The 27,806-nt window shown below is 43.4% G+C and overlaps 1 protein-coding gene across 1 annotated transcript in view; it reads right to left on the reverse strand.

Moving 5' to 3' along the window:
- The window catches only part of ARHGEF26 (Rho guanine nucleotide exchange factor 26), an 88,087-nt gene extending 63,414 nt beyond the window's left edge, over positions 1-24,673 (reverse strand). Inside the window, exon 1 of the mRNA XM_075761715.1 lies at positions 24,578-24,673. The gene's annotated coding sequence lies outside the window, so the exon portion shown is untranslated. The remainder of the gene's footprint in view (positions 1-24,577) is intronic.
- Positions 24,674-27,806: the final 3,133 nt, after the last annotated feature.

Below are 27,806 nucleotides of genomic sequence, written 5' to 3' on the forward strand. Positions count from 1 at the left end.
GAATTTTGTCACTTAGATACAAATCAGAGATTCTCTCAAGACAACAAGCCAACAAGTAATACTAAGATTAAACATAGCTTTGGAAATGTTACAGGTTTTAATATCTACCCTTTTATAAGATGTTAATGTAAAAATCAAATTGTTCATGCAGTAACTTCCAGGAGATGTGTAAGAACTCAGAGTTGGGACTGTGCTTTCTGGCAAACAACAAAAGAGGAAGAAAAATACTTGGACACTTTCTGTGTTCAATTTCAAAATAATTTAAAATCTATAAATCTATCTTCCAGCCCAGGGTTGTCTCTCTGGTCTGTGCTGGCATGTAGCTCTTCAACCTAGAGGTGTTCAGGAAACACCTGAAATTCAGTGTTTTTAAACAAACTGACTTACTCTGTTTGCTGTATCTTAATCCGTATTTGTATCAGCGCTCTCTCTCTCCCAAGCAGTTTTAAGGAGGTGTGAAGCAAGAACCTGTGCCAGCGGAAGCCGACAGCAGCAGACCTAACTCCCGTGCAGTGCTGCAAGGTGCACTGCTTTGGAAACTGCCCTTGCCCCAAACCAGGTCCCCAACGAGCCGTGCCCCTAAAGCTTCACAACTGTGCAGACGAGCTTCGCTGGTCTTTGGGGTCCACAGCTCTTCGCTGCAGGCAGCCCCGCAGCTGGCATTCTCAGCAACATCCGTCCCCTTCTGTGCCTACAGGCAGAGGTGAAGGGGCAGCGCCTCGCTGCTGTCTCATCTGCAGTGACATCCACTGTACGTCCCATCTGTATTAACTGGCAGCTATGAAATATTAATATAAATAACATTCTTTTTAAACTCCTCTTTTCATGACTTTGGGTAGTCTGCTTACAGTCAGCTGAATAAAAGCCAACTGTTCTGAGCAGATTAGCGCAAGTCTCTATCTCATCATTAGCATGCATGGAGGAATAAGACTCTTACTGTCTCACAAGAACCCCACCACAACAACAGGAGTGACAGAGGTCACCACAAACTGAAGAAAAGACGAGCTGGAAGCGCGATGGAGCCAGGCCGCTGGTGAAATACTTCTGTCACTGTTTTCTGCACTCTGGCAGGGACATGAACTGCAAGGGAGTGGGGCAGCAGAATGTTCCTGAAGAGGACACTTGTTACTCCAGCAACACAGGGAACCTCAGTGTGCTTACAGCCCTGCCACATGGAAAGGGTAGAGCCTTCCCAGCTCTCCCCCTCCTTTCTGTACAACTGTTGACTGTGAGAGATTTTACTCTGAATAATGCTCAGCTACATTTGAACTAGAAATCAGTCAAAGACAGCAGAAGATCGGTTCTTAAATTATTTCTGTTTTCCTCTTAATCGTTTTTGCTGTTGTTAAAATAATCAGCAATAGCAGAAAGCTTTGCAGCATTAACTAAAAGCTTTTAGGGGAAGACCAAATCACATTGTACTGCAGTAACAGAGAACCTGTTAATGCCCATGGAGTATTGAAGCTGAAATAAGATGCTATTTTTACCGTTAAACTGGGATGTAGCTTGGAACCAAACAGCAGAAAAAGAGTAAGAAAGAATGAGTACCCTGAGAAATGTGACTAATGACTGAGGTACTGCTCCCTCTTTGATTCCTGTCATGGAAGTTACAAATTTCTTGTCTGCATGATCATAAAAGTAACCTTATGTTTACTAACACTTAAGCTGACATTACTTGTTACCCAGATACTTTAACAGCAATATTTCCTGATAATGCCTCTTCATTTACTGCATCAGAAGTGGGTCCAGAGATCATCACCTACTGTGAGAGAAGGAAGCTACTTGGCAACTCCAGAGGTAGTAGAGGTGCCTGGGAATTTTCCAACAGGACATATTTGAGATTTCAGTATCTTAACCAAATTTTGTGTGTGTGTGTGTATGTGGTATTTCAAATTTTGATGTGAAAACCATTTCCTGCCTTGCTTGAATCATATCTCCTCCTTTGCTGTTACTTTTTATTTTCCAAAAAAGTTTATATCTACAGTACTTTCACTAGTAAGACTCCCATGGATGTCAATGTAGATAATTAGGTCCGGCCTGCCTATTGTTAAAGTAGATAATTTCTGTAAAAGGTTATCAAGCTTTCCAAAAGTTACATTTATTTCTGATTTTTTTCAGTGGACATGTAATGAATCTGAACTTTAAAGGAGAATTGTGAAACTGAAAACTGGGTCCCTTCATCTCCAGTTTGTTTATATACATTGGTTTTTTTTCAGTTTTAGGATTCTATTTACTGAAATTCTGAATTTCAGTGAATGTCATCTCAGTAACTCTAAGAACATCCTTTCTATAGGAGAACAGTTAAGGAAAAGTCTCTGAGAAATGTAGATATAAAGTCTCTTAACTGGTTACTATAGTTCATAAGATGTTGCTATTTAGAGAGTTGCGCAGGAAGATAAGGTATTTCAAACATTTCCTAACAAAAGGATTGAAGCATTGCTTGCCATCGCTGAAGACATTTTGTGGTTGCTATTAGAAACTAAAGAAAGCCTGGGAGCCTGCAAAAACATGTCTTTGCAGCTAAAGGATACTATTTTCTGTGTCTGCTCTTTATTCTTTCTTTGTCTGCACATTGCACAGAAAATGCCTGAACAAGTGACAGGAGGAAGAGAGGGTCATTACTGGGGGTCTGTCTCCAAAGAGCTGCCTCTTTTTCTTTAAGTTTGGGGTTTTTTTTTTTCTTTTTTAAGGAATGAATGTTCTGCTCATACAGAAATTAAAAAAAAAAAAATCTGGAGAATCATTCTGGTTTTGATCTGCTTCCTTAATGATAGGTAATAATTTATGGGTTGGATTCACCACTGTCATTCTCTGCCATCGGAGCAGGAGAGCCACCTGTCCCGTAGCCCCTTTCGGGCTGTGACTAGCCAGCCGCTGAACTTGGCCAGTCCGCCCTGCAGTTCCCAGTGAGACGGGGTTTCACTTACCCGCTGCTGGCTGCTGAACCTACGGACCAGGTACCTCGCAGGACTGCTCTGGACTCGGTGCTCCGGCCTCCACAGACAGCGTAGCTGTTGTAAATGGAGGCTGAGATTTTCAAACCTGAATCCCTCAGGTTAGGTACATCAGCCCCATTGAATGGCTTCCCTAAACTGGGCTGATGGTCAGAAATGCTGAACCTGGTTTAGTTTCAAACGACTGGACAGCTGATTAACCCATAGTTAATGCACCAAATTTCCCCTTTGCTGCATTAAAATGCTGAATTTTATGAATGCCATAGCAACAGACTCAGAAAGTGAAGAAATCTGGAGTGTGAGGCCTGGAAGCTCGTATCTGTTTTTCTCCAATGAGCTGAAACTCTCAAGTGTGTCTCTCCTCCTTAAATTCAAGTTTCCCATTTGTACTCTCTACATTCAGATTCCATGCTTCACTTAGCTTCTTGGCTGAAGTTCCTTCAGTGGAAACTATGCATAACGGGTGAGATCCTGGTTCTGCGAAAGGCTGTGGGAGTTTTATTATTGACTTCAACAAAACTGTGATTTTGGCTGCAAAAGAACCGACTGGACGTGAATAACTGTGAGTCTGATAGAATTCCCCGATCTACTTAGTGAGAGGCCATTCTCACATTTCACCAGGCCTTCCACACGGCAGTGTGCTATGCACGATATATTGTCCAAATAATGCACAAGGAGTCTTTCTGTAACAGTTATTTTGTCAAGAGCGGTATATGTAAGATTGTTGCTTTTCTAAACATTTTGAAAAAATTGGCACTTCTTTTATTATCTTTCCTCTGTGAGCTATTAGAAGTGTTCCTAATTCAACTCTGAACCCACTAATTAGTTCAAATACATTTTAATTAGTGGGATTTAGTCTGTTGTTGTGTGTGCCAAAATTCAGCTATATGGTTTCTCTAAGCTCAAGTTTTCTGAAGTTGTCTCCTTTCCAGTCAGATTCATGCTCTTATTTTCTAGCAGTCACTTAAGTGTTCTTCTTGTTTGGAAATGCTTTCTATTATCTAAGTCCTTTTTTCATCGTTCACCTTGACTGTGACTTATTTCCTAGCCTACCAGAGAACTTGGACGTTCATTTATATCTCTGGTTCTCAGAAGATCCATAAGAAAGAAAAGACATGTACCAGATGAACCTTCCATTTCTGCATCCCCTACACCACCATTTTCAGAAACGATTCTCTTTCTTCTTTATACAATAAGCCCTTCTGAAATAATTTTCATCATTCACTTCTCTCAAATAATTTTCTGTTAATTAAGATAGGAGACTATTAATAGTGAGCACAACCAGATACATAATGCACAAGAACCAGTATAGCTCTACCAGAATAATTCTCAAATTATACGTGCTTTTATGTATATGTATGTATCTCTGTATACGTATATATAAAACAAGTGCACAAAACCCCAAAGCACATCTCGGCACTTAGATGTAGCGCTTCTATGTTGAAAGCACAAGCATTAACTAAGCAACTCAGCAACTCAAGCATCTCTTAAAAGTACTTGTCGTAGTACCTGCTCAGCTTGAGTGCTGTCACTGCACTTTGCTCTGCTGGCAAGGACCATTCTCCCCAGTTTATTGACAAGTCCTGAAGACATCAGTGACCTGCCGATGACCAGCCAGGAGTCATTACAGAAAAGGAGGATTGGTCAGGGCGTCATATGCTTCAGCCCCACTGCTGCTACATCACTGCTGCAGTAAGAAATACAAAACTGGCAACACCAGAGCTCTCTCTAGCTCCGTGTCTGTCCCTGAGAAAGGAGATTTCCAGCTGTCCTTTCAGATCTGCTTTCTGATGGGCTGTGCTCAGTGCAGATTAGTAAAAGCAATAGCGGAGAATCTGGGTTTGTTTTCAAACACAACTTTGCTAGCACTACACCTCCTGTTGTAACAGGTACCAGGAAGTACTTCCTCCTGCAGCAGCAAAGCTCGGGCAAATGTCCCAACGGACTGAGATGCTTGCACAGGTCTCAGTACCAGAAGCACAATTTACAAAGCATATTTACTGCATGGTTTGTAAATAGTGGTGCTGGCAATTGAAATTCTAGAATGGATAGGTGCAGTCGTGAGGAAGGCAAAAAGGAGAGGGGGTATGTAAAACAGAATATCACAGAAAAGAAAAGAAGGACCTGCAGCTGAAACAACGGCAAGTTAGAAGCGGAGCGAGAAGTCTCAGAATTCATACAGCACTTCTAACAAGACTAAAAAGAGAGAGAGAAGATGAGGGTAGAGACACTTACCGAGCCAAGAACAGAACAGAATCCCAAAAGAGAAGAACTCTGGATTCAAAAGGAAGGGAAAAACAAGAAGTGGATAGACAAAGTACGGCTTTGCCAAAGGCCCGTCTGAAGGAGAACAGCTAGTGCACTCTGCCCAAGCAGTAAATTTGGCTGAGATTATTAATTTTATCTGTGAAACAAGTCCCCTTAGACAAAACATTTTTATTGCTTGCCAGTGGTTTCAAAATTAGTCACAGCCTAATTTTATCCCTTAAATCAAAATGGAAGTGATCAAGACCTTGAAAAAGGCATTCTTCCAGAGGGGCAATATTGGACCCAAAACAAGCAGAAACCTTGCCCAGCATAGCTGCCGTGGAGCATAAACTTGGTTTATAAATGTTAAGAGTTTAAATACCTTTCAGGTTGCTCTGAAAAAATTTAGCGTGACAGTCACGCGAACTTACTTATTCCAGCAGGTCGGCTGGCCAGCATGAATAATCGTGGGCCTAACAAAGAGCAGACTGCTCAGGCAGTTCCTGTCCACATACTTTACCTAGTTGGGAAGAGCTTTCATAGGCCAGAGCCCTTCTCAAAGGATGAGCACTTACTCAGTGGAGTTCCCTGACTTTGTAAAGGCCTTACAAGTACCTGAAGCTGACACGAACACGGCACTCATTCGATGGCCATGGAAACAAAACACGAGCTGCCCTGAACGCGCTGGGATGCACCTCAACGTTCTCATGATCCGCTGAGCTGAGCAGCAACTCTGAGCAGTGCTGGGTTTCAGCTGGCTTTAGGGTTCCTGTTGCAACACTGCTCAGAATTGTACATCGTCATACCCACTGTGCTTTGGGGTTTTAGTTTTACAGGCTGATATTACGTATTTAGTAAGGAGTTTTTTTAATGTTGCATTATGCTCCTCTGGGGTATAGAAGAAGGAAAGGTAAGAGTGGATTAAGGTATGCAAGCATACAGCAAGAATGTCTCTTTGCAGCTCTCTGAAAATTTTTCCTGGCTTCTTCCTAGCGAGCTCTGTGCTGTTAAATACACGTCTGGATTCATGTGTGGTGTCAAAGTGCTTATGTTTCATTTACAGTTTCATTGAAAGTTTCTCAGGAGATGAAAGACAAATAAAGTGGCTGAAAATACTTAAAAAGGCAGTCTGAAAGCAAGAGAAAAAACTTTTAACCTTTGTGTCATTACTTGGAAAACCTAAAGAGAGAACTGCAAGCAGCAGTTTGTCTGTGATACTGTAAAGTGCTTCCTGTTCTTGTTTCTGCATGTTCATTCTCTCTTAAAAAGTTGGACAAATAAGAAAAGAGATACTAAATTGCTGGCATCCTCTGTCCTACAGCACTGAGTTAAGCTGGCACTTGTCAGGCCAGCAGAACTACCCCGCTGCAGCGTCCGTGTGTTCACTGCCTGGGCAGGAGGTTACTGAAGCAAGGGATGACGTTCCTAGGCAATGTTATGATGCGATTTATGTTCTTGTTTTTTTCAGTGATAAAAGCCAGAAGCTAGAAGGAAACAGAGGACACGTTTTTCTCTCTAAGAGAAAAGAAAAGAACGTGTTACCAGCCAGTTTACCTAGCTTGATGCCTACTTGCTCTGTATCATAATTAATCAATTCTTCAAGTAGCAAAATAACCAAAATAAATTATCATCATAGTCATCTCATTTTGAGTTATATAGGCTCTAATAACAGCAGGGTTTTTAAGACCTAGCTCAGGGATGTTAAATATCAGATACAAATGCTTGCACATGGTGAGCTCTCAGGTGCTGAATGGCAGAACATGTTCATTTTTGCCAAGCAGGATGTTTCTCCATCCAGATACTTTCTATGGATTTTACTGGACTGTATGCATGTGCCTTTATGGGCTGTTGTGACTTGGCAACAACCGTACAGTAAAGCTCACAGGAATGGAATTTGGTCTTACAGTACAGTCTGAGCCGTGGCACAATCCACACCTCTTGAGTTGTGTAACTAGTAATTCTTTATGATCCGTTCAGTTAAGCCCGTCCAAACTCCTTTGTAAATACTCCTAAATGAGTTTACTGATTTAGAATTAATTTTTAAGCTCAATTTACACATGCCAGGTTTAAACAGATTTAAGTGCATCCAGTGAGGATACAATAAAAATTATAGTTCAGCAAGTACCCTCGGGATGCGGAGGGGAGTCCTGCAGTAGCTTCCACGCTGACTTTAGGCCATCTAGAAAAATAGCAAAGTGCAAATCAACCATCATCCACTATAAACAGCGTGACAGTGGGGTTTTTTTAACTTCAATTTTTTAGTGGGATAAGAATAAATAACTTCTTAGAGGAACTAACAATCCATAGAACAAATTAAAACTAAATAAACATATGAAAGTTTTTGGCAGAACATAAAGACATGCGTATGCCTTAACGACGCAGACCCATGATCCCTCCTCTTGTACCCTGATTCTCTTTCCTTTGCTGTTGATGTTTAACTTTATTTCCATTAATGATAACATTCACTGCAGTGCCTCAGAGCAGGAGGACACCGATTCTGAAGTAGCCATCTTTTGCGTTCCTGTAAGCCCTCTGCACCAAAGTCACAAGACCTAGAAATGCTCAGATCCTGTCTGAAGAGCAGGCAGAAGCATTTCAGCAGCTCCACCAAACGCATCGCTGCTGTGTAGGTTATTCACAGCTGCCCCGTGTCACGCACGCTCCCGCCTCCGGCAGCAGGCACCTGGCTCCCACTGAGGGCAGAATCCGGCCGCCCTCTGGAACAGCCCTTTGGCAAACGTCAGCCGAGTTCACGACAGCTGCATCCATAGGCCATGACAAAGTACAGGGAAAAGTCTAGGCGGCCCTTTCTAACTTGGCCACATCGGTAACGATAAGCTAAACCTTTTGCACGGAGTTTGAAACCAATTGTCTTCTGTCCTCGGTGAGCTGGGCGGGTCACGTAGATGGCCGTTTAGCCAAGGCGTCGCGAGCCTCTTTGCCCGTTGTAGCAGGCTCTGCAGTGGACTTGTTTTTGGATGGTACAGCCCAAACAGCCTGCTAGGTGTCAAGCTACAGCTAATCAGTAATTTACAGTTTGAAAAGCCATTCCCAAATCTCCTGAGAATTCCAAGAGAAATATTTAAGCCAGAAGTAAGAGACGTTAGAAAGGACAGCCAGCTGCAGATGTTCTTATCCTTGTCAGTGAAAACCTAGAAATACTTGAAATACTCCAGATAGTTATGACTGGCCAGCAAACTCCACGGCAAACATATATCTTTGTTTTAAGTAAACCATTAACAGAACGGTCTAATCACAGTGATAAAAACCACACTAATATTCTTGGACTAAACTACTTAACTGTAACTAGCCATCCAAAACTAAAGCTACAAGAATCGAGACGCTTCCAATAGGGAAAAAAACATGGAAAGAGCAAGCTTCTATGACAGCAAAGTTTTGAAAGCTGATCTTTGAATCACAGGAGATTTATTAGAAGTACATTGTACTACAACAAAAGTGGTCTGCTCTAAAATTTAAATCTAAAAATAGCCTTTCTCACAGTCCTACTCTGACAGAAAGATTTATTTAAATTACAATATAATTAGAAACCTTTCTTTGCCCTTTGCACAGTCAAATTCTGATTCTGATTTTACTGATTTAATTCATGGTTATGATTTCAGAAAGAAAACTGTTTTTTAACAACAGTCTATACCTGTTTTAATAAACTCCTTGTAAAGTAAACCATTAACAGAACGGTCTAATCACAGTGATTAGAGCATTATTGCACCTGGAGGGATTTTAAGTACAAATATATTTGGCATTATATACACCATTTGTATTTTGAAACAAATAGTTCGGGGGGGGGGGGGGGGGAAGGGTTTCTCAGTTCTCCTCTATTTTATGTCACCATATACACAGTTCAAACACAGCAGGGAAATCAAATCTTCAGTTTAAAAATCTGCCTTTGTTATGTGAAATTCTGTACAAATAAGAAATTGATAAGGAAAGGGAAAAGGCAAGGAAAATCTTTCTAGTGTCACACATCTTAATTCTGCAAGACCTTGCTTTTATAAACCCCATACAAATAATTTTTTTCCACTATGTTTCAATTAATTGCACAGTCTTCAGAAAACTAGAGCAACAGATTGCAGCTACTCTGCTCCTTACACTAGATGATGTCTATTTAAAAAGATCAGCCTGAACTATCTCAAATCTTATCATTCACCTTTTTCATAAAGTACGATTCTAGTTCTTTTTTCCCTTGGAGGAAAGCACAATAAAAGTGTGGCCTTAATCCATTAAAAACATTAAATCAGATTTTTAAATTGTGAACCTTTGGCTGCATCCTTGTCCTGGGAATCCCATCCACAGGATGCTATGTGCCTCTGAGACCTTGTTGGCAGCCCTCACCGTGCCTAAGGGAGGCGAGCAGGAGCCAAGCGATGGGAAATTCCCGGTCCCTATTCTGTCAGCCTGTAACGGAGACACGGCCGCAGTCCACACCGAGGGCGCGCTGCGCTGGCGTTCGTCACAGAAACTGGAGAGGGGACACATTATTTTGGGGTGGAACATTCAAACACTGCCTTTATTCTACGTACTTCTGTTAATGAATTATTTGGGCATTTTAGACACATTATTAAATATATGTGGTTATATGTATAAATGCACGTATTTTTTCTCTAGTGATCTGTTTTTCTTCTGTCCACAATCATCACATGCATCCACAGCTGCCTGGCTTTCCCAGACTTGCTTTCACATGAAGCTCTTTCTGCTCAAAAGTCACAGAGACGCGGGCTCAGCACAAGGTGCGCGGGCAGGAACGGGGCCAAGGACCGGCGCTGCTGCACCGCTCCCGCACGTACAGAACCGCACCAGGGCTGAGAGCGCAGACCAAACCGCCACATCCCGCCTGCCAAGGACGGGGCTGCTGGAGAAGCTGTGAGCGTACAGAAAGGATTCGAGAGGCCCTCGGCAGGGCTCTAAGAGCTTGTGCAACGTGCCCTGGGAATGATACAGCCGCCCCAGAGGGAAACGGGGCTGAAAGGGGAGCTCTGGCTCTTTGCCTGTGCAGCCCTTGATTTCTTTACTCAGATGTTAAGAGAGGTACAAAACAACGCCCAGCAGCTTGCTTAGCAAGTTAAACTCTTTTCTTCTTTTAGCATGTTTATTTTCATTAGTCTCATACTTGCGTGTATTCATATACTCACATATACCTTTCTTAATAAAATGGCTTAGAAATTCACTCTGTCATCCATTATTTTTCTCAACCCATCATGGCTAGTACCTGCCAGAAGAGTACTCTGCGTGCCTTGCGTACTTCCCAACCCGCTGGATAGAGCAGCTGAGGTTAAGGATATTTCCTAGACTATCAGTGTATACGTACAGTACGTGTTTGTTTGGGGAAGTACAGATACTCACAGCTGCCTTGTCCCTGACAAAGGGCCTGAGGTCTCTTTATCAGGAAGGGTAGGTACGATTTTCCATTGTCTCTATCCCTCCCAAAGGGAACAACTATTTCTCTCATTTATGCAAAGGGAGGCCAGGCAAATAATGAATCCAAAATTGGGTTGCTCCTTCCAGAAGCTCCCAGTTACCAGAGGTGATGCCAGGATGGTAGGGCAGGCTATTGCTAAAACACCCAGGGCTTTGCCCAGGACTAAAGAACAAGATAGCAAATGGAAGGCAGCCACTGCACACACATAAAAGCTCTTGTCAGGGCAAAAGAAAAGCTCAGCATGGTTTTAGTTCTGTATTTAAAAAATACAGTATGAAAAGCTCTTCACAAAGCTAACCAGAGGCAGCTCAGCTAGCAGTTATAATAGACCCACATTAACAAGCAAGGAAGCAGGCAACTTCTGAAGCCACTGAGAGAGAATGCAAGACTTTTTCTTTTTTTTTTTTTTTTAAAAAAGATTCACTTTCTACACCAGGGTGTACACCACCGTTTCACTTACACATGCTTCACATTTTGTCCATTCTTGTTCTTTCTGGAGAAGAAGTGAAAAGACTGTTCTGTAGAAACAGAATGGAACAGAATAGATTTAAATGCCCACTTGTGATAAACACTATTAAAGACTGTTTACTTAATAAAGAGTAAAATTAGTACAGGAGTCCTTTTAAAAAACAATAACAACATGTAAAGTAGGAATAGTTGCTATGATTCTTAAAAAACTTGGGAATTATTTTGTACAGTCCAATGCCTATTAAAGGTAAGACAAAAAGCACAAGTGTCCTGCCTTAGAGATTAATTTCTTTTATAAAGCCGCTGCTTAGCAGACACTGTGTTCTTGCACGGAAAAGGATGTGGATGGAACAAAACATGACCGGAGTGAGAATGTCCGAGATGTGGAAAAACAAGTGAAGAACAGACAGTTCCAAATTCTGTATTCACAGGCCAAAACCCCGGCAAGTGAAAATGAATACATGACTTAATCAATTTAATAAATAAGGCCTCTGTTTCAATTTCCACGGTTTGAGAGAAAGTTTCTGTCAGGCTTCGTCCTTTGCCTTCTGCCATGCCTCGCCGCAGCTCTGGACGTGGGCAGGGCAGCAGCTCGGCCCGTCCATCGGCAGTTACCAGGAGTCGCCGTGGTCCCTCACCTCCCCGGCCAGCTGCCACGCGGCTCCGTCGTCTTTACAGCAAGTCTTCTGAGTCCCACCCAGGACCTGAGCTAGAATACCAGACTTCTGCCAGGAACCTTTACGATACGGATGTCCTCTAACCTGCTTCCTGCTGGTGGACAATGGCTCACCCGTCTCCAGGCAAAGATGTAACTGAACGCAGCCAAGAGTACTTTTCACTGGGGGGTGGATGTGGGCAAGCTGTACAGCACATCTGCTCCGCACGGAGCCGGTTTGTTCTCTAAACGTGTGGACGGACAGCGGAAGAGCTGAGCGCAGGCTCAGGAGCCTGGTGTCTCCTTCACCTCATGGAAAAATCAGAAAGGCTTACGGAGCTGCATCAGAAATCACGCTGGAGTAGCATCAGAGAATGGTTTCACTGTTGCCCTTTCCTTGCTAGAAAGGGAAAAGGGAAAAGATTCTCTGCTTTGCTCCAGGACACTCGCGCAGTGTCCAGCCAGCAGCACCTGTCCCTCGTCAGCACCCAACTCGTTAGTGCCTAAACATACTCAACTCCAGCTTAGTTTTGATGTACAAAGAAATGATGAGCTTATAGTTAGCCATCTGCTCAAGGATCCGTCATGCTGTATGCTACAGTAATAGACATTGTAGCATCTGTGACATAAAAATCCAAGGCCTACTAACCCTTTGTTTCTTCTGCACTTGAACTGTCATGTTAGATAAAGAGCTAAAGAAGTTCATGACTAACATTCCTAGACTGATAAGGTTGTTTCCAACTAACCTTTACAAGCCTCCAGCTGAAAATGTAGTATGACTAAAACTCTGAAGGGGAAAAAGAGTGAAAGTGTTTGACCTTAGCTATTGCTTCACCTAGTAGCAACAGAAGAAGTAGATTCACTCTTTGTTCACCTTATTTTAGTCCAAAAAAAGAACCAAGCAGCAGTAGAAATGTGAGAAGCAAATGATGAAGAAAAAGCTAGATTTCCCTGACCTTGAAAGGATAAAAGTCAGCAAAAAAAGTTACCCCGGTTAAACTATTGGATTAGAAATGGATGGTATCTTTGAGGTCCCTTCCACCCCAAACCATTCCATGATTCTATGATTCTATGAACCTTTCTCCCCAAGCCTCCCTTGAAACTCAGGACTCATTCCTAATAGCATTTTTCATCCACTTCCAAAAGCTGCCTAAGCTGAATTCACGGAGGTTTTCCCACAACTGACTGGTTTCACCTGGAGACAGATGATGAAGTACGGGAAAACTGGAGACAAATCTATGGCTTTTCTTTGCCAGTTTGTCAGAGAAGCGTAATCCTTGTCTTCCTCACTCGCAGCTCCCAGTGTTACAGTCTGATGTAAACCTAGAGGAGACAGCCTGGGCCGAGGCAGGTCACCCCCTTGCGAGGCTTTCCCAGAGAGGGGTCCCGTACCGGGGCCGGTGCTCTCCCGGCCGGGCTGGCAGGACACTGTGAAGGTCCGTGTTCTGCAGTAAATGAGGAAAAGACCTGGAGGCAGCACCCGGGCAAACCTGCGTCTGATGCCTCTTGGCAACAAAGGCCAAGTGCCAGGACCGTACGCAAAATTATCTACACTACCGCTTTTATGAAAGGGAGACAACTTCTCTTTTCTGTTAGGCAAAATACATCTAGGTCTAGAACTTTCTAAACTTGTCATCGTTAGCCTAACTTTGTTCTCATTAGGTGAGTAGCAAGATTTGTACCCTTGCCTGAGAACGGAGCTAAGCCAGCAATCTGAATTTCTGAAAAAATCCTCTCCTGAAAAAATTAACGCACAGTATTATGAAATTTGTCCACATAGCAGCTTACCCTGTACACACTTCTATTCACTTCTCTCCATAGGGCGAGGTTATAAATCTATGAATGCAATTAATTCACAGACCACACAATCATGCATCTGTATTTCCTTACCTGTCCCTTTCCCTTGCACTTATAAAAGAAGCAGCAGATGCTCAAAGAAAAGAGTTCTGGATTAGGGTTGGTTCTCATTTACATCCACACAAGTTCCCTGACTCTGTTCTTTTCAGATCTGCATACAGCTCAGCAATGAGTCCATCAAAGAGTCCAAACCCACATTCTTAATCAGGCTAAATTACTGCTGACCCAATCCCATTTAAATTCTGCCCACATAAAACAGAGCTGCAGCTAAGACATCTAGTGTGATAATCGCTATTGGACATATTACTTAACAGTTATTTTCATTTGCAGATCAGAATACTATATACATGTTCCCTTGCCAATCATATTGCTCCAGAATTAATGCTAGATATTTGAGGCAGAAAACTGCAAACAACGCTGTAAACAGTGATTGATATGCAGTTACAAGCATTGATTCGACCAGCAATTAAATCACTTGCAAAAAAATGGTCTGTAAGAGATAAACTAGGTTAAACAGAACCAAACGAGCAACACGTGTATTATTTGCAAACGTACCAACTGACCCTGAGCTCCAGACACTGTTTTTTCTCCCACTGCCTTTGACTCCTGAGATGCCCCCACTGCGCACTCCTTATCTACCACAGCCGTCCTCCTGCATTCCTGCCGACGGTCTCTGGGTGAATGCCTACCGCTGAGCAGACATGAGGGCACCGTCGGTTTTCTGATCCTCTCTTTGCAAATTGCAGCAGTTATCAACCATCACTACACATTCTGGTGCCCTGTTACTGATTCTCCTTGAAAATCGTACACAGGCAAACCCTCATACAAAATCTATCGCGCCTTCAGATTTCTCCTGCAGCAGAAGTCAGCGTTTGGTCCTAGGCTGACATTCCTGCTTGCTCCGTTCCCTACGGCTGCTGCAAAGCGCAGTGATCCTTAGCAGAGTGCTTTAAGTATAAGCATTGTTAAGTGACAGTTATACTTACAGATTAGGGTATCTTTAATAGAAGAATTTAAGGAGCAAACAAATGAGAGGCAGTTTACATGAATCACTGGCGAACAGTACCCTGAGATTTACATTTCAGACTCCACCTAAGGCACAATTCCTTTGGCGTTCACTGCAGTCTTTTAGCTGTGATGAACACATCTGGCATTAATGAGAAACATAACATCATTTACCAGGGTCCCACCGCTGTCAATTGCAACTCATGACAGTAAACAGAAAACAGTTATTTATAAACCCGCTCGGTCACAAAGAGAGTATTCAAGAGGCTGTAACAGAGAAATCCGCACAGTTTATCACTGCAGTTCTGGTTTATATAAGGCAAAGATAAATCAACCTCCTGGCTGGCATTAGCTGGTAAAGTGTTGGTGAGCCCGCGTGAACCGTGGCACTTGGCACACGCGCACGGGGGATCAGACAGGGCCGTGGACTCCCACGGCGGCCGGTTGCCCAGCCCGTGCCCTGGGCTGTGGGCAGAGCTCACTGGGCATCGTTTGCCCAGCACCGCCTTGAACGGTTGGTCAGGTTTCAGCTTGGCAAAGGACACCGAGTGCTGCATGAAGGATGCCTGCTCCAGCAAGAATGGCGGAGGGCGTGTTTAAAATGCAGTGTGCATTGGCTATCGGAGGAGCTAAGTGTGCAACAGCTAACCACCACTCTGCCTGTTCCAGAAACAACAGCTCTGGAGTGATGGCTGCGAACTGCGGTTTTCTGCCTACACAGAAACCATGTACGTAGAATGGAATTTGTGGGTTTAAATATATACATACTGACATGTATGTGTATATAGATATATCTGTAGATATCCTTACCCAGGCAATTTGATGAGGGTAACGTTACTACAAAAGTGGTTATAAATACCTAATCAAGTTACAAAAAATAGTAGTGTCTGACTTACGTGATCAGTCATATATCATGAGTGATCAATATGATCAAAATTATTATGCAAAAACCCCACAGGCAGAAAGATCTGATTATAAATGTATCTATATTGTATATGAATACAACTTAGTTCAAATTATTGTGAACACATAGAGCTTCTCATTGACTTAAACAATTTTTTAGTCCAGCACATATTTATTCCAATCCTGCGAATACTTTGCAGAAGACTGACTTATTGCATGGAGAAAGAAGGGGTTAAATTTGCAAAGAACATTCATTAATGAATGTCCATATGGCCTATTTCTGCAAACGTATAAACAGATTAATGAAAAACACAATATTCTACCTTAAGGATGAGTCAAGAGTTTTCCTCTCTATTTGTCTATGTCAGTATGCAATTACTTTGTTAGTTATAATTGGGAAATATGACACGAGAAATTACCACCTTAATATTACAGGTTAAAAACCAAGCCTGCAACAAATGTTCATCCAGCTACTAAGTCTGATGCAGACTTCTCCTGCAGATTAGAGCAGTTATAGACTGGCAAGTTCTTCTGCAAGCACGTATGTATTTCTAGATCCACAGTCTTAATCTCTTTCTGTGCCTCTGTTTCCCACGGAGATAAAATAAAGACAAAGGAAAAGAAGAGTATGAGTGAGTGACTGTGACCATTTAATCTTAAAATATGCCAGCTTGTTTTATATATTATCGACATACACATTTTTTGTACTATAAAAAAGCCATTGGTACGACGTGAAACCACAAAAAACAGCCACAGAATTTCAAACAGCAGCGAGCTTAAGGGAAGGCTTAGAAATGTGTCTGTAAACAGAAGAGCCATTAGTAAAAAGGTGCAGATGTGAACATTTTAATTGTCGTACTTGTTTCACATTTGCAGTACTTATTGAAGTGCTGGCATAGAAAAAAATCCCAGAATTTCTTCTCCCCTGTAAATTAGCTTCTCTCGTTGGGTTGTACATGAGTGTTTGTGGGAAACGCCCTTTATAGCAAATAGGAAGAACAAAATAAAACTGCCAGAATGATGCTGCCTGTCATCTCTTGCCTTCCCAAAGTTTGTCAACAAATGGAAGTGTTTAACATATATCGCTCATTGGAGCATATTAAAACTTTGAATTTTGGGTTACTTACAGACCTTACTCTTTGAAGAGGCAGCTGAGTGACCCTTGCACTTTGAATAAAGCCTCCAGGAGCAGATTTAAACAAATCTCTGTACCACCCTTCTGAATCCGATGTGCTCCAAGTCAGGTTGCAAAAACCCCGTGCCTATGTTCCTTGTCCCTAGAGAGTTCAACGCAGGGCCAGAGGAGAAATGGTTAGAGATATTAAAAAAGGAGAGGAAAGAAATAAAAACAAAAAATCTCAAGAGAGCAGATCCTAGAAATACTGAAGTTTAAAGCCTGAGAGTTGGCAGGTGGCCAAGAAACACAGTGAGTGCAGAGGAGACGTGGGGATTGCAAGGAATTGGCAGGCAGACATCATGGGAGGTGCCGCATGGGAGCACACAAAGAGAGCGAAATGAGTCACAACTTATAAAAGGAGATATAAGAAAGAAAATCCAGCACAAGGGGAGAATGAGAAAAAGGAGACATGATCCAGGACTTGCAGCTTTAAAATGTTGGACAAAAATAACTGTAAAACCTAATTTGCCAGATTTAATCTGATACATGATGGAGAAAGGCAGCAACCCGAAGTGATGCGGCACACAGTGAAAGCACTTGCAGAGACCTGAGATAAAGCAATAGTCCAGAGAAAGCAGTTGAATCAAAGTCTGGAATTCTTTCTGGGCAGGGCAATTTGCAAACTGCAGGTTTCTATTATCGTTTCTATCTTCAGTCTTTGCTTATGCAAAAAGCGAGTCAAGGCTGCAGGCTATGTTGCTGAGTGGAGGTGTTGCAAGGGAGGAGACAGATTTAACAAGAATGCATTCCTTTTATAAAATTCTGTTGGCTTCATTGGAGATTTCAGACAAACATGCAAGTTTAGACTTCGCATTAAACTTCTGCTGCACATGACTCTTTCAGCAGTTTATTTCTCTCTCTACCTGCTTGCCACGATTAAGAAATAAAGCCTTGCCTGCCTAGAAAAAGCAGAGCCCTCGTTTCAAGAGAGTTTTAAATATAAAAGGATTATGCCACCTGTTTTACAATCTATGCAGCATCTGCTCGGTAGCTCTAACCTCTCACTGCCGCGCAGCCGAGCTGTCTGCTCCATTCTTGGGCGTGCAGTTCATCTAAAATCTACGGTGACTTCTAGTGAGCTCATTGACCATCTTTTAGGCTCTGACCTTTGATCCTCCTGTGAACTGAAGTCACTGGACAAGGTCAGCATGCTGATTATTTTATGCTTTATGCATAAAATGCTTTATGCAATCTCTTTATTATTTGTGCTTGCTTATTTTGATTTGCCACCATTAATACAGGCAGTTGTAGACTCAGATCCAGGCAGCACTAGGCACAGATGCATGTGCACATGCACAACGCAAACCTACAAATCAATTATCATTCCAACAACTTCACTAACTTCCCCCTTCGCACCCATTTTCCCTTTTGATAGAAAGGTACTTTTTTACTATCAACATCTTAAGTACGAGTCGATTTGAATCACTCTCTGAGAATGAACTGAAGCAGATAAGAAGGGGTGGGTGGGTGTGGAGGAGGGCAGGTGGGCTGGCTCTGGGTTTCCAGACCTCTCATCTTGATGAGCACGCAACTCCGTGTGACAGAGCAAGAAAAGCAAGACCGAGTAGGTGGGTGTCAGGCTGCTAAACCCTAGGGACCAGAGATAACACCGCAGCACCTGGGAACTGCTGAGGACCAAGTGCAAGGAGTGTCTGCCCACTATGCTCTACCCAGAGGTAGCACCTACGCTGACTGCTACACGCCGCCGTCCAAGTCGTCTCTGTTAGAGCCCAGATGGATTTTAACCCCCTGCTGGGTCCAGCACATTTCTGTAACTGATCCTCAAAATACTCAAGCTAATAGCCTTTGCATCCAAAAACGCTGGGATACCCATGTCATCTGCAAATAAAGGAAGCATTTGCTGTCCCCTTTCACCTTCTCTCAAGCGGAACGCCAGCCACTTACGCCTTTACAAAACCCGAGGTGCTAACTCTGGACGGACGGAGCGGGTTGTCACCATCACCCTGCCCGTCACGAGGCATTACCTAACCGTGCTGGAATTAGCCTGGCTATTATCAGGTCACCAGAGAAGACGAGCACACCCTGTGACACCGCGGGCAGAACCCCCGACAGAGAACACCAGAGGCACGAGTGGAAGAGGCCGCCATTCAGATGCAGTCCTTTGCCCACCCTCAGAGGTTTCTCTGCTTTGACTATGCTGGAATATTTCATGGAGTATAAAGCTCAGGGAAAACTTCTGCAACCTAATGGCTTGAAGGCGCTTGTATCAGTAGAAGTACTTTCAACTGAGGAATGAGTTCTGTTTGTCTAGGCCCATTTATACCAGTATCATTTCATCCGTGTGAACGCATGGATCACTAGAAGAAGAAAAAAAAAATCACCTCTCACATTTAACTTCTTATTAACAGAGATGATGCTTTGAAAGACTGACCTTACTGTACAAGATCATTGTTTTCCAAACCTGTATGTAAGAACCTATTCATGAAAATACCTTTTATCTAAAGCTTGCAGGGCTCTGAAAGTGGTTTATTGCAACGTACCACTGTGAAAATTGAGACACAATCTACATTTATTGAAAATTGAGACACGGGCACAATCTAAATCCACACTGTAGAAAAGATGGCTTTGCATGCTACAGAAAACCTGAGAATATTCTACGAGCATGCTACAGAAAAGGAATTTTTGCTTTTCTTGCTATTTGAAGTTGCCACAGGCATGATCTGAGTTCTCTGGCAGCTTCAAATGTCTCTGCAAAGGTTCACTTGAACTAGCTTGCACTTAGCCTTTTTTTCCCCCACAGGACCCCTGTTCTGAACCAGAACAGGGATTTAGCACAGACGACAAGCAGGAGTATCTGTGGATGTGTCTCCTTAACCTGTTATGAAGTTATGGAAGAATCCTTTGAGATAGAAACCCCAAAGTTGTTAACAGAATAGCCACCAGCTGATTTGCCTGGGTTTGTTCCCCTTTCATACATCATACGATGCCAAAATCATGAGGTTAAATTAAATTCTTTGAAGAACATTTTTAGAAATAATTTTGGTATTTCAGGGGAAAACACCATCTTTTTGTGACATTTTGGAGCTGTGAAGTGATTTACAATTTTTACAGTGTTTTTGAATTTCCTTCAGATTGTAGCAAGCTATCCAAAGGGCTATCGTGAAGGACACACAGAAGCCTTAGATGTGTGTATTTACTCACTGTGTAAAACAAACAGCTCAGAGATTGCAGAATTCTAGAACCCCAGCCTGGTTTGGGTGGGCAGGGACCTCCCAGCCCATCCAGTGCCACCCCTGCCATGGGCAGGGACACCCTCCACTAGCCCAGGTTGCCCAAAGCCCCATCCAACCTGGCCTTGAACACTGCCAGGGAGCCAGGGGCAGCCACAGCTTCTCTGGGCACCCTGTGCCAGGGCCTCAGCACCCTCACAGGGAAGGATTTCTGCCTCCCATCCCATCTCCATCTCCCCTCCTGCAGCTTCAGGCCGTTCCCCTTGGCCTGTCACTCCCTGCCCTTGGCACCAGCCCCTCTCCAGCTTTCCTGGAGCCCCTGCAGGGACTGGAAGGCTGCACCAACGCAGAGGGCTTCCAGCGCAGTATGACCACCTTGTGAGTGCGAGATGGGTTTTGAACATCCAGCACCCGACACTTTGGGGGGGGAGGGAAAGTGCAGGGCCTTACGGATTACAACCACAGCTTTAGGAATGGCAGAGCGTCAGGGATTTTTATTGCTTTTGGTGAAAATTAAACAAAGGCAGCAAATCTCATAAAAGAGCTAGGAGAAAACGCATGGCAGAGTATGGCCTCACATGTTTATCCAATGTCTCTCCAGAAGTACTTGGAGCGTTTGCCATGTGTAAAAGCAAACCAGGCAGCTATTTTTAAACTCCCTTGATTCAACACATATGGGCTGAATTCTGTTAGGAATGACCTGATGTAGTTATTGAAATTGCCACTAGACAGAGCTGTTCGTCTTATTTTTAACCTCAGAAATATTTATAAGCCCAGTGATGTGCTAGAAATCCAAGAGGAGTTTGTATTACAGACTCCTTCAGAAAAATGGCACATGACTGTAACAACTGCATGGCATTTGCAGCCAGGCTGTAGGTTTTGCACTACACTATATATAATCTCATCACCGGAGCTGAGGGCTGCATCTGCGTCTCATAAATTCTCTAGTCATTCACCAAGAGCTAGTGATAAAGAGATGGCAGATGAAAAAAAAATCTGTTTTTTCTTCAATTAAACTAGAGCATATGCATTGGACTTGAAAATAAGCGAAACATGTGGAGATCTAAAAGCACCATGGCAAGGCCCCGACTGCAGAGTTTACTGTCAAATACGTTTTGCCAGAATTTTGGAAAGGCACAAACAATGGTACCTTTGAAAAGCAGAGTTTTACCTCCAGGTAGGTAACACACGTTCAGAAAGGCATTCAGTGCAAGTGCCAGCAGACCGGCTTCAACTATTAAGATAATACAGTACAATATTGTAGTTTAATTGCTAGGTAACGATATGTCTTACTGCATATGCGTTAGTATCCACGTGCCCTATTGCCCGTCACAAAGGAGCAGTTCTGCATGCCAAGTAACGCAGAAATTACCCCAGAAATTAAATGCTTGTTGACACCCGTGGAGCAATGCCAGTTTATATCATCCAATTTTCCAGTCTTTTGTGATAAATTTAGGGTAAAACACGCTTTCTTTCAAGAAAAGCAAGCGCTTATTTTGGGCAGAAGCAGAGAGAGAGAGATCAGCACTAGCACTGGTTCTCCTGGGCTGACACCCTGATTTGCATTGCAGGCAACCCAGAGCAGGAATTTCTGGAATTTCTGCAGCTGTAGCTACAGCATTGATTTCATCTTGTGATTGCGACTTAAACAGCTGTGACGCCACTGCACAGCCCACGTATGGAACGGGTGTAAGCGTTATCGGCAGTTTTAATTCATTTCCCTGCTGGTATGGGGCGTGGGGTTTAGGTTCCGTTCCAGTGTCAGGCACAGTAAGTGCTCTGGTAGGTAACTGCGTCTGCACGCTGGGGACTCTCTCTAAGGACACGTAAAGGTTACAACAGGACTTAAACTGTCTGCACATTGCAGGACCTTAGGTAATGCATTTGTTGCTTAAGAATGTACCTGTAAAACCTGTGGCTCTTTGTTCTCACTTACTGAGCTACATCTTACTTCCACGCTTACTTTCTGTCAGTCCTTGCCTTGGTCCCAGACCAGCGTTTCCTCCCGGCGAGCCGCACAGCAGCCCGCACGCATACACCATCATTAGCATTTCATTTTTCCCCCAAACCACCACTTGCCAATGCCAGCAGCCTGGTGACTTAAAAAGTGTGACGCAAGACAAAGTTGGCGAAGAGCAAGTTCTGCCGTGTGAAGACAAGCCCGTGGCGGCAGAGCCCCACCAGTGTAACCGTGTCCCTCTTGGAGGGCTGCCTGGAACTGCGCCAGCCGCTGCGCCGCTCGTGCCGTGGCAGCCCCTGCCCCTAACATCGTCCGTGTACCTTAGAGGGCTCCGTCAGCGTTAATCGCTGCCATGCTGACACTGACTTTGTTTGACAAAGCACAGCTATTAGGCATAGCCTTCTGATTTTCAGGACTCTCGAATTTTACTGTATTTTTAAGCCACAACTGAATATTATATCATCAAGTAAATTTTTCTGTGAAGGTTTAGTGTAAAATTGTGTGGATTTTTTGAAAGACACTTTTTTCAAATGCCAGTCAAACCCAGGCTTCTGCCCCATTTATCCTTCTGTTGTACTAACGTCAAGCTCAGCGCTACCAAGAGGTGAGAGAAAACTACTCGGTCTGACTCGGAGTTCCTCACTCACCTTGAACAATAAAACTGGCACTGAATGCACAGTTTGGTTTTACTCCGTCATCAGCATTCCTCCCCTCAAACCCCGCTGAGACCCGAGGCCAAGACGTACAGGCGCTGAGAGGGGCAGAGAGGGCTTATGGCGGAGCAGCCTTCGCTGCGCAGGGGGGAGCGGCTGGAGGCAGGTCCTGCTCTCTGCCCACTCAGGACAGAAGAGCTGAACTCCACCTTCTGCCCCGGGCAGAGTACAGGGGCACAGCCTAGCTATTAGCACATTAAATGAGGCTAATTTAGTATTTGCAATTTCCAGCACTAATTATTTCTGTAAAGCTTCTGAACTCAGTGACATTTCGTGCACCTATTGCCTCCTCACCTCCTGCAGACTTTTTAGCTGAAAGCAGTAAGGGGACCCGTCACATCCAGGGGGAAACTACAATCCCCTTCTTCCTCTGATGATCTTTGGACATTGGCAAAGGATTAGTGAGATCTTGAAGATGTATAAGGCAGAGGGAAGCATCAGCAGGTGTGAAACACTGCAAGAAAGATACAGCCCACAGGATCAGAAAAACTGTCGACGTGGCCAGACCCAGGAGCCTGGGGCATTCTGCGGGCACAGACTGAGCGAGGCAGGATGAGGTACAAAACAAAATTTGTTCTGCATTACTAGGAGAACTTCAAAACCCTTACAAAAGGCTTCATAGAGCAATATGAACTTGTTTCTTAATTGAATGTTTTTATTCCCTAGCAAGAATTTGAAGACTACAAATTAGCTCTCCTGTTCCCTTACTTCCTTTCCCCCAAATTCCAGCAAAGCTCTGTGGTATGGACTTGGGGTTTATTCACGTTAAACTCTAACTTGATTCAGAAATGGGGTTTTCATTTCAGCTGGCTTTGGTTTTCATTCTCATATTGCCAAAGCCGGCACAGCCATCATGGTCTACAAGCCTTGGGATCTTCTTTGAATACAGGTGATCCAAATGATTTTGCTCCTTTTGCAATTCAAACTGTGATTTTTTTTTTTTTTTTTTAAAAAAGCCTTCAAACACCTACATTTCTAAAAAGAACCATTTCTTGTAATGAAATTAGCGGCCACATTAATGGGAGACCTTTCCTGAACGTGGGCCATTCTGACCTATTGTCTAGAAAGCACAATTAGAAGAGGTATAGAGGACTGCTGCACATTTACTCTCCTACAAATCCCTTTTGTTTAAAAAAAAAAAAGGACACAGCCCCCCCCCCCAACACGTCCTATGAAGATCTATCTGACACTGTTAAGGTCTTTTCCCACCGCTCTGCCCAGGAATTATTAGCCTCCTGCAGTTTAACTCCGGAATTTGCCATTTCTCCATACGGAACGCTGGGTCTCCACGCAGTTGTTTCCTGCCTGGCTCTGAACTTTCCCTCTGTAAATGAATAACTCTGTGTGTCTCAGTCGCCTGTGCAGCTGAATACTTACCGACTGCGAGGAGCTCTGATCTGGTGGGGATGGGAATGTAACTGTGAGAGGCTGGACGGACTGAAGGAACGTTCAGCGTTTTTCAGTCAGGGATTGTTTCCATTCATTCTGCCTTCTGCCCAGAGTTTTTATCGCTGTTGCCATAATTTCGTAGAGGTTTGTGAAAAAAAATTTTAAAACTGCTAATCCTGGGGCCAAAGCCATTTGCACATATAATCTTTTGAAAAACATACTCAGAAAAATGACCTTGGAATAGAAGTTAGATATTGCAATATGGACACAATGAGTTTATTTACATCATGCGTACCCAAGACATCACATGTTCATAAACTTCAAGGAAAATACAGATTTTGGATATTTTGGCTCTGTGACATTGCCAAAAATGTTGAAACAGAAGGTTGTTTGTTATCATCACTTAAAACAATAACTAAGGAGTAAGAATTAACTTTACCTAAACGTTTCTCATTTTTTATTTGAAATTAAGCTACTGATCTGTTTTTCAAAATCTGATCAAAGCTCAGGGTATAAACAAACATTCCCTCACATGCTAACTAGGGAAGAAATGTTTCACTTTGTGCTAGCCCAGTTCATCCCCTGAGACAGCTCAACCGAATTACGTCAGGAATTTAACATTACCTTGTATGCCCAGAACTTGCTCTCCTGAAGTGCGGTTCTGCTGCGGGACTTCTGTAAGGACACAAACTCCCGATCCTTGGATTTCCGTCACAAGGACACACTATAAAAGCACAAGAGGAGGAAAATTAAATGATTAAAAATACTGAACTCTCAATTCTAAGCATTATGGTGACAATCTGACTGCAAAAACCCTTGCAAGTGATTTAGAAAGTTATGCATTCCCTTTCTATTGGGTTTTCTGCATTAAGATTATACAGGTACTGGAGGACATCTCAGCCACAGCAACAAAATCTCATTTGTAATATACCTATCTGTTGTACTATCATATTCAATGAAACTCTGCGTTTCATACTGGGTCAGGGTTTGCTGAGAGTATGATGTAGCACAAAACAACAGCAAACAAAATCTACATCTCTGACGGAAGTCTGTCAGTTAGTTGCACTAACAGCCCTTGTGAGACAGGATTCAGAAAAACCTGCAGAATGAGCATTTTCCAGCCCCTTACATGTTTGTGCACATTTGCCAGAGCTAAGGATTGAGCTCACTTCTGTATGGGGTATGTGGGCTGTCCTTAAATTCTGTGCTCTTCTGTCTGCTAGATTCTGGGACTGAGGTCCAACCAGTCACTTCTACACTGTAAAACAGTTGGGTAATTCTTGAAGATAAAACGTTAATTTGTGACAACAGAAAATTCAGTTACAATGCCATCCAACTAACAGTGTCCAGTGCGTGCTTTTGCCCTCCCCAGATATTTTTGTACCTGCCTATCTACCGTGACATCGGCTAGACCTTAGAGTCATTGAGACCAGATCAATATTTGATGCTCGTAAAGACCAATACGGGAAATCAGCATCTCTAGATTTTTCCATAGCCTCTGGCAAGCAATAAAATGCAACGTTCACTTTGAACAGCCTCGGCAACTATGGCTAGGAACTGTTGTCCTTTGACAATTAATCTTGGGCACTTTGTTGCAGATTCACCCAAAATCAAAGCTTGATTTAGGCCACTTCTCTTTGGCCATCAGGCTGTAAAGTATCTACCCGTTGGGTTCCTGTCATCTATCATTTAGCAGGAGAAAGGCTAAAAAGGCTCACAGAAGATGCAGTTTTCTCACAAAGTTTAAGCGTGAAATCAGGGCAATGCACTGAACTTTCCTTACTAGTGCTTTGAATCTACCCAAAACAACATTTGAATGCTTTTGAAGAGAGCATAATAAAACAAAGAACAATATATATGGTATCTACTCTGAAAGATTTAACTTGAACAGAAAACAAACCATTGAAGGCAGAGTACTGCCACAAGAACAAGCAATTCCTCCTTTCATTGTTTTAGAAGCCACCTGAAAGGACTCAGTAGCCCAACTAGATCTCACTCTGCTGCATACACAAGAGCATGGCTCATCAGTAGGGCAACAACATTTATACTTGGAGGAAACGAGGGGATTTGATCCTCCTGGGAGATCTAGGTTAAAAGCCAGAAGGGAGAAGGCAGTATGATGGGTGATCTGCTGGTGCCTGCTTCAGGGCAGGCCTCCATGGTGTATGTCTACTATTGCTTCATTGCAGTGAGAGGCCTTGAACACAGCAAAGCCTGTGCTGTTCCCTGGAGCAAGGGATGAGAAGAGAAAGTCAGGACTTGTGTCTACAGGGGGTACAGAAGGAAAAACTTGATAAGAGGTAGGAAAGAAGATCAAGAAGTAGAGCAGCAGAGGAGAAGGCAGCCCAGCTGCACAGACATCCATGAGACTCCTTGCCAGCGGGGTGGCTCAGCACTGAGCCCACTGGGGATCTGCAGCAAATGGCCACAGTCTTAAAACCTGGGGCTGTGGGACAGGGGTTCTTTGTGAATACCCTGTTTTCTGTAGGATGCACCTTTCACTTCACCAAGGCTGGCTTGTGGGACTGCGTGCTACAGCTGGGGATTTGTAGCTCCTAAAGGGAAAGGCTCAGCTTTTTTTGCTCTCTAAGCATTATCAAGTAGTGAAGGCTCAAGGTGTGATGAAGATACAGCTGATGATGGACCTGCCTGTGATGCTGTGCATGCTCTGGTAGGGCAGCACATGCCCTGTGGGTGACATGAGATGATGATGCAAAGGGAACACAGCAAGGAGGATGCTGCTGCCTCGATGGCAGCCATTTCTTCCAACTTGCAATCTGTGACTTGAGTTCCTGTGCTCAAGTTGCATGTTGATGATATTATTTCCTCTGCTTTTCATAGAGGCATCTACCCCTGTGTGGCCGCTTCTCCTTTCTCAAAATCAGCCAAACAATAAAACCCCCAGCAAACATGAGCAGTGTTACCTCATGACTCTTTGGCTTTGAACGGAGGATTCTTTAACCTCTGGCTGTTACAGTCCTTTGCGTGTGAGTCTTGGAAACATTTAATAGTTGATGAACTGAAAAGGAGTTGTTGTAAAACCAACCTTAGTTTTTCCTATGCAAATGTTTTTCTTCAGTAAATGCATTTCTTGAGCAAGAAATGATATAAATATTGGCTGAGAGTGTCATAGCAGCAAAGCTGTGCAGCTATTAGCCTGCACTTAGAAGTCTGATGTATCTGTGCTAAGAAAAGCGGTCTGCTGCTCCAGGTGGCTTACTGGAGAACGCTCCCTTGGAATCAGGGGAGTGACATCAGTACTGCTGGACAGGCTGGGAACAGCATTGTGTGCATGCAGCATGTATGGAATGTAAACTGATTTAGTTTTGATGTCATGATAGCTGATGTGATAATGCTCCCACATACGTGAACATGAAGCTCAAGTCTGAGAAATAGATTTGAGAATATGCTTTCAGTTTTAGGAAAGTGACACCTCTGACTTTAAAAAATAGAAGTTCATGGAGTTTTGAGTTGATCTTGTCTTCTAGATAGCTCATGATTTGTTAGAGTATATTTTTGCCTATGCCAGAAAAGAGAGAATAAAGCCTGGCCCTTTTTTTGTTTGTTTGTTTGTTTCAAGTAGCCTTCATGACTACAGTAACTTGAAAAACAAAATGAAAATAAATAACCTACTTTGGGGCCCAAAGAGCAAATGCCATGCTTTTCCTGTGTGCTGTTATCATTCCTGGTAACTGTGACACCAAAAAGAGACACAACGGAGCACTGCCACATCTTCCGCAGTGCCTGTCCCAGAGCCCGGGGTCCCGAGCAAAGCCCCACTGGCACGGACGTACCCCGAGGAGCCGCTGTGATGGCTCTGTTCAGCTCAGGTCCCAGCGCCCCAGCCAAGATG

This window comes from Balearica regulorum, chromosome 9 (assembly GCF_011004875.1).
Source record: "Balearica regulorum gibbericeps isolate bBalReg1 chromosome 9, bBalReg1.pri, whole genome shotgun sequence".
Taxonomy (NCBI): Eukaryota; Metazoa; Chordata; class Aves; order Gruiformes; family Gruidae; genus Balearica; species Balearica regulorum.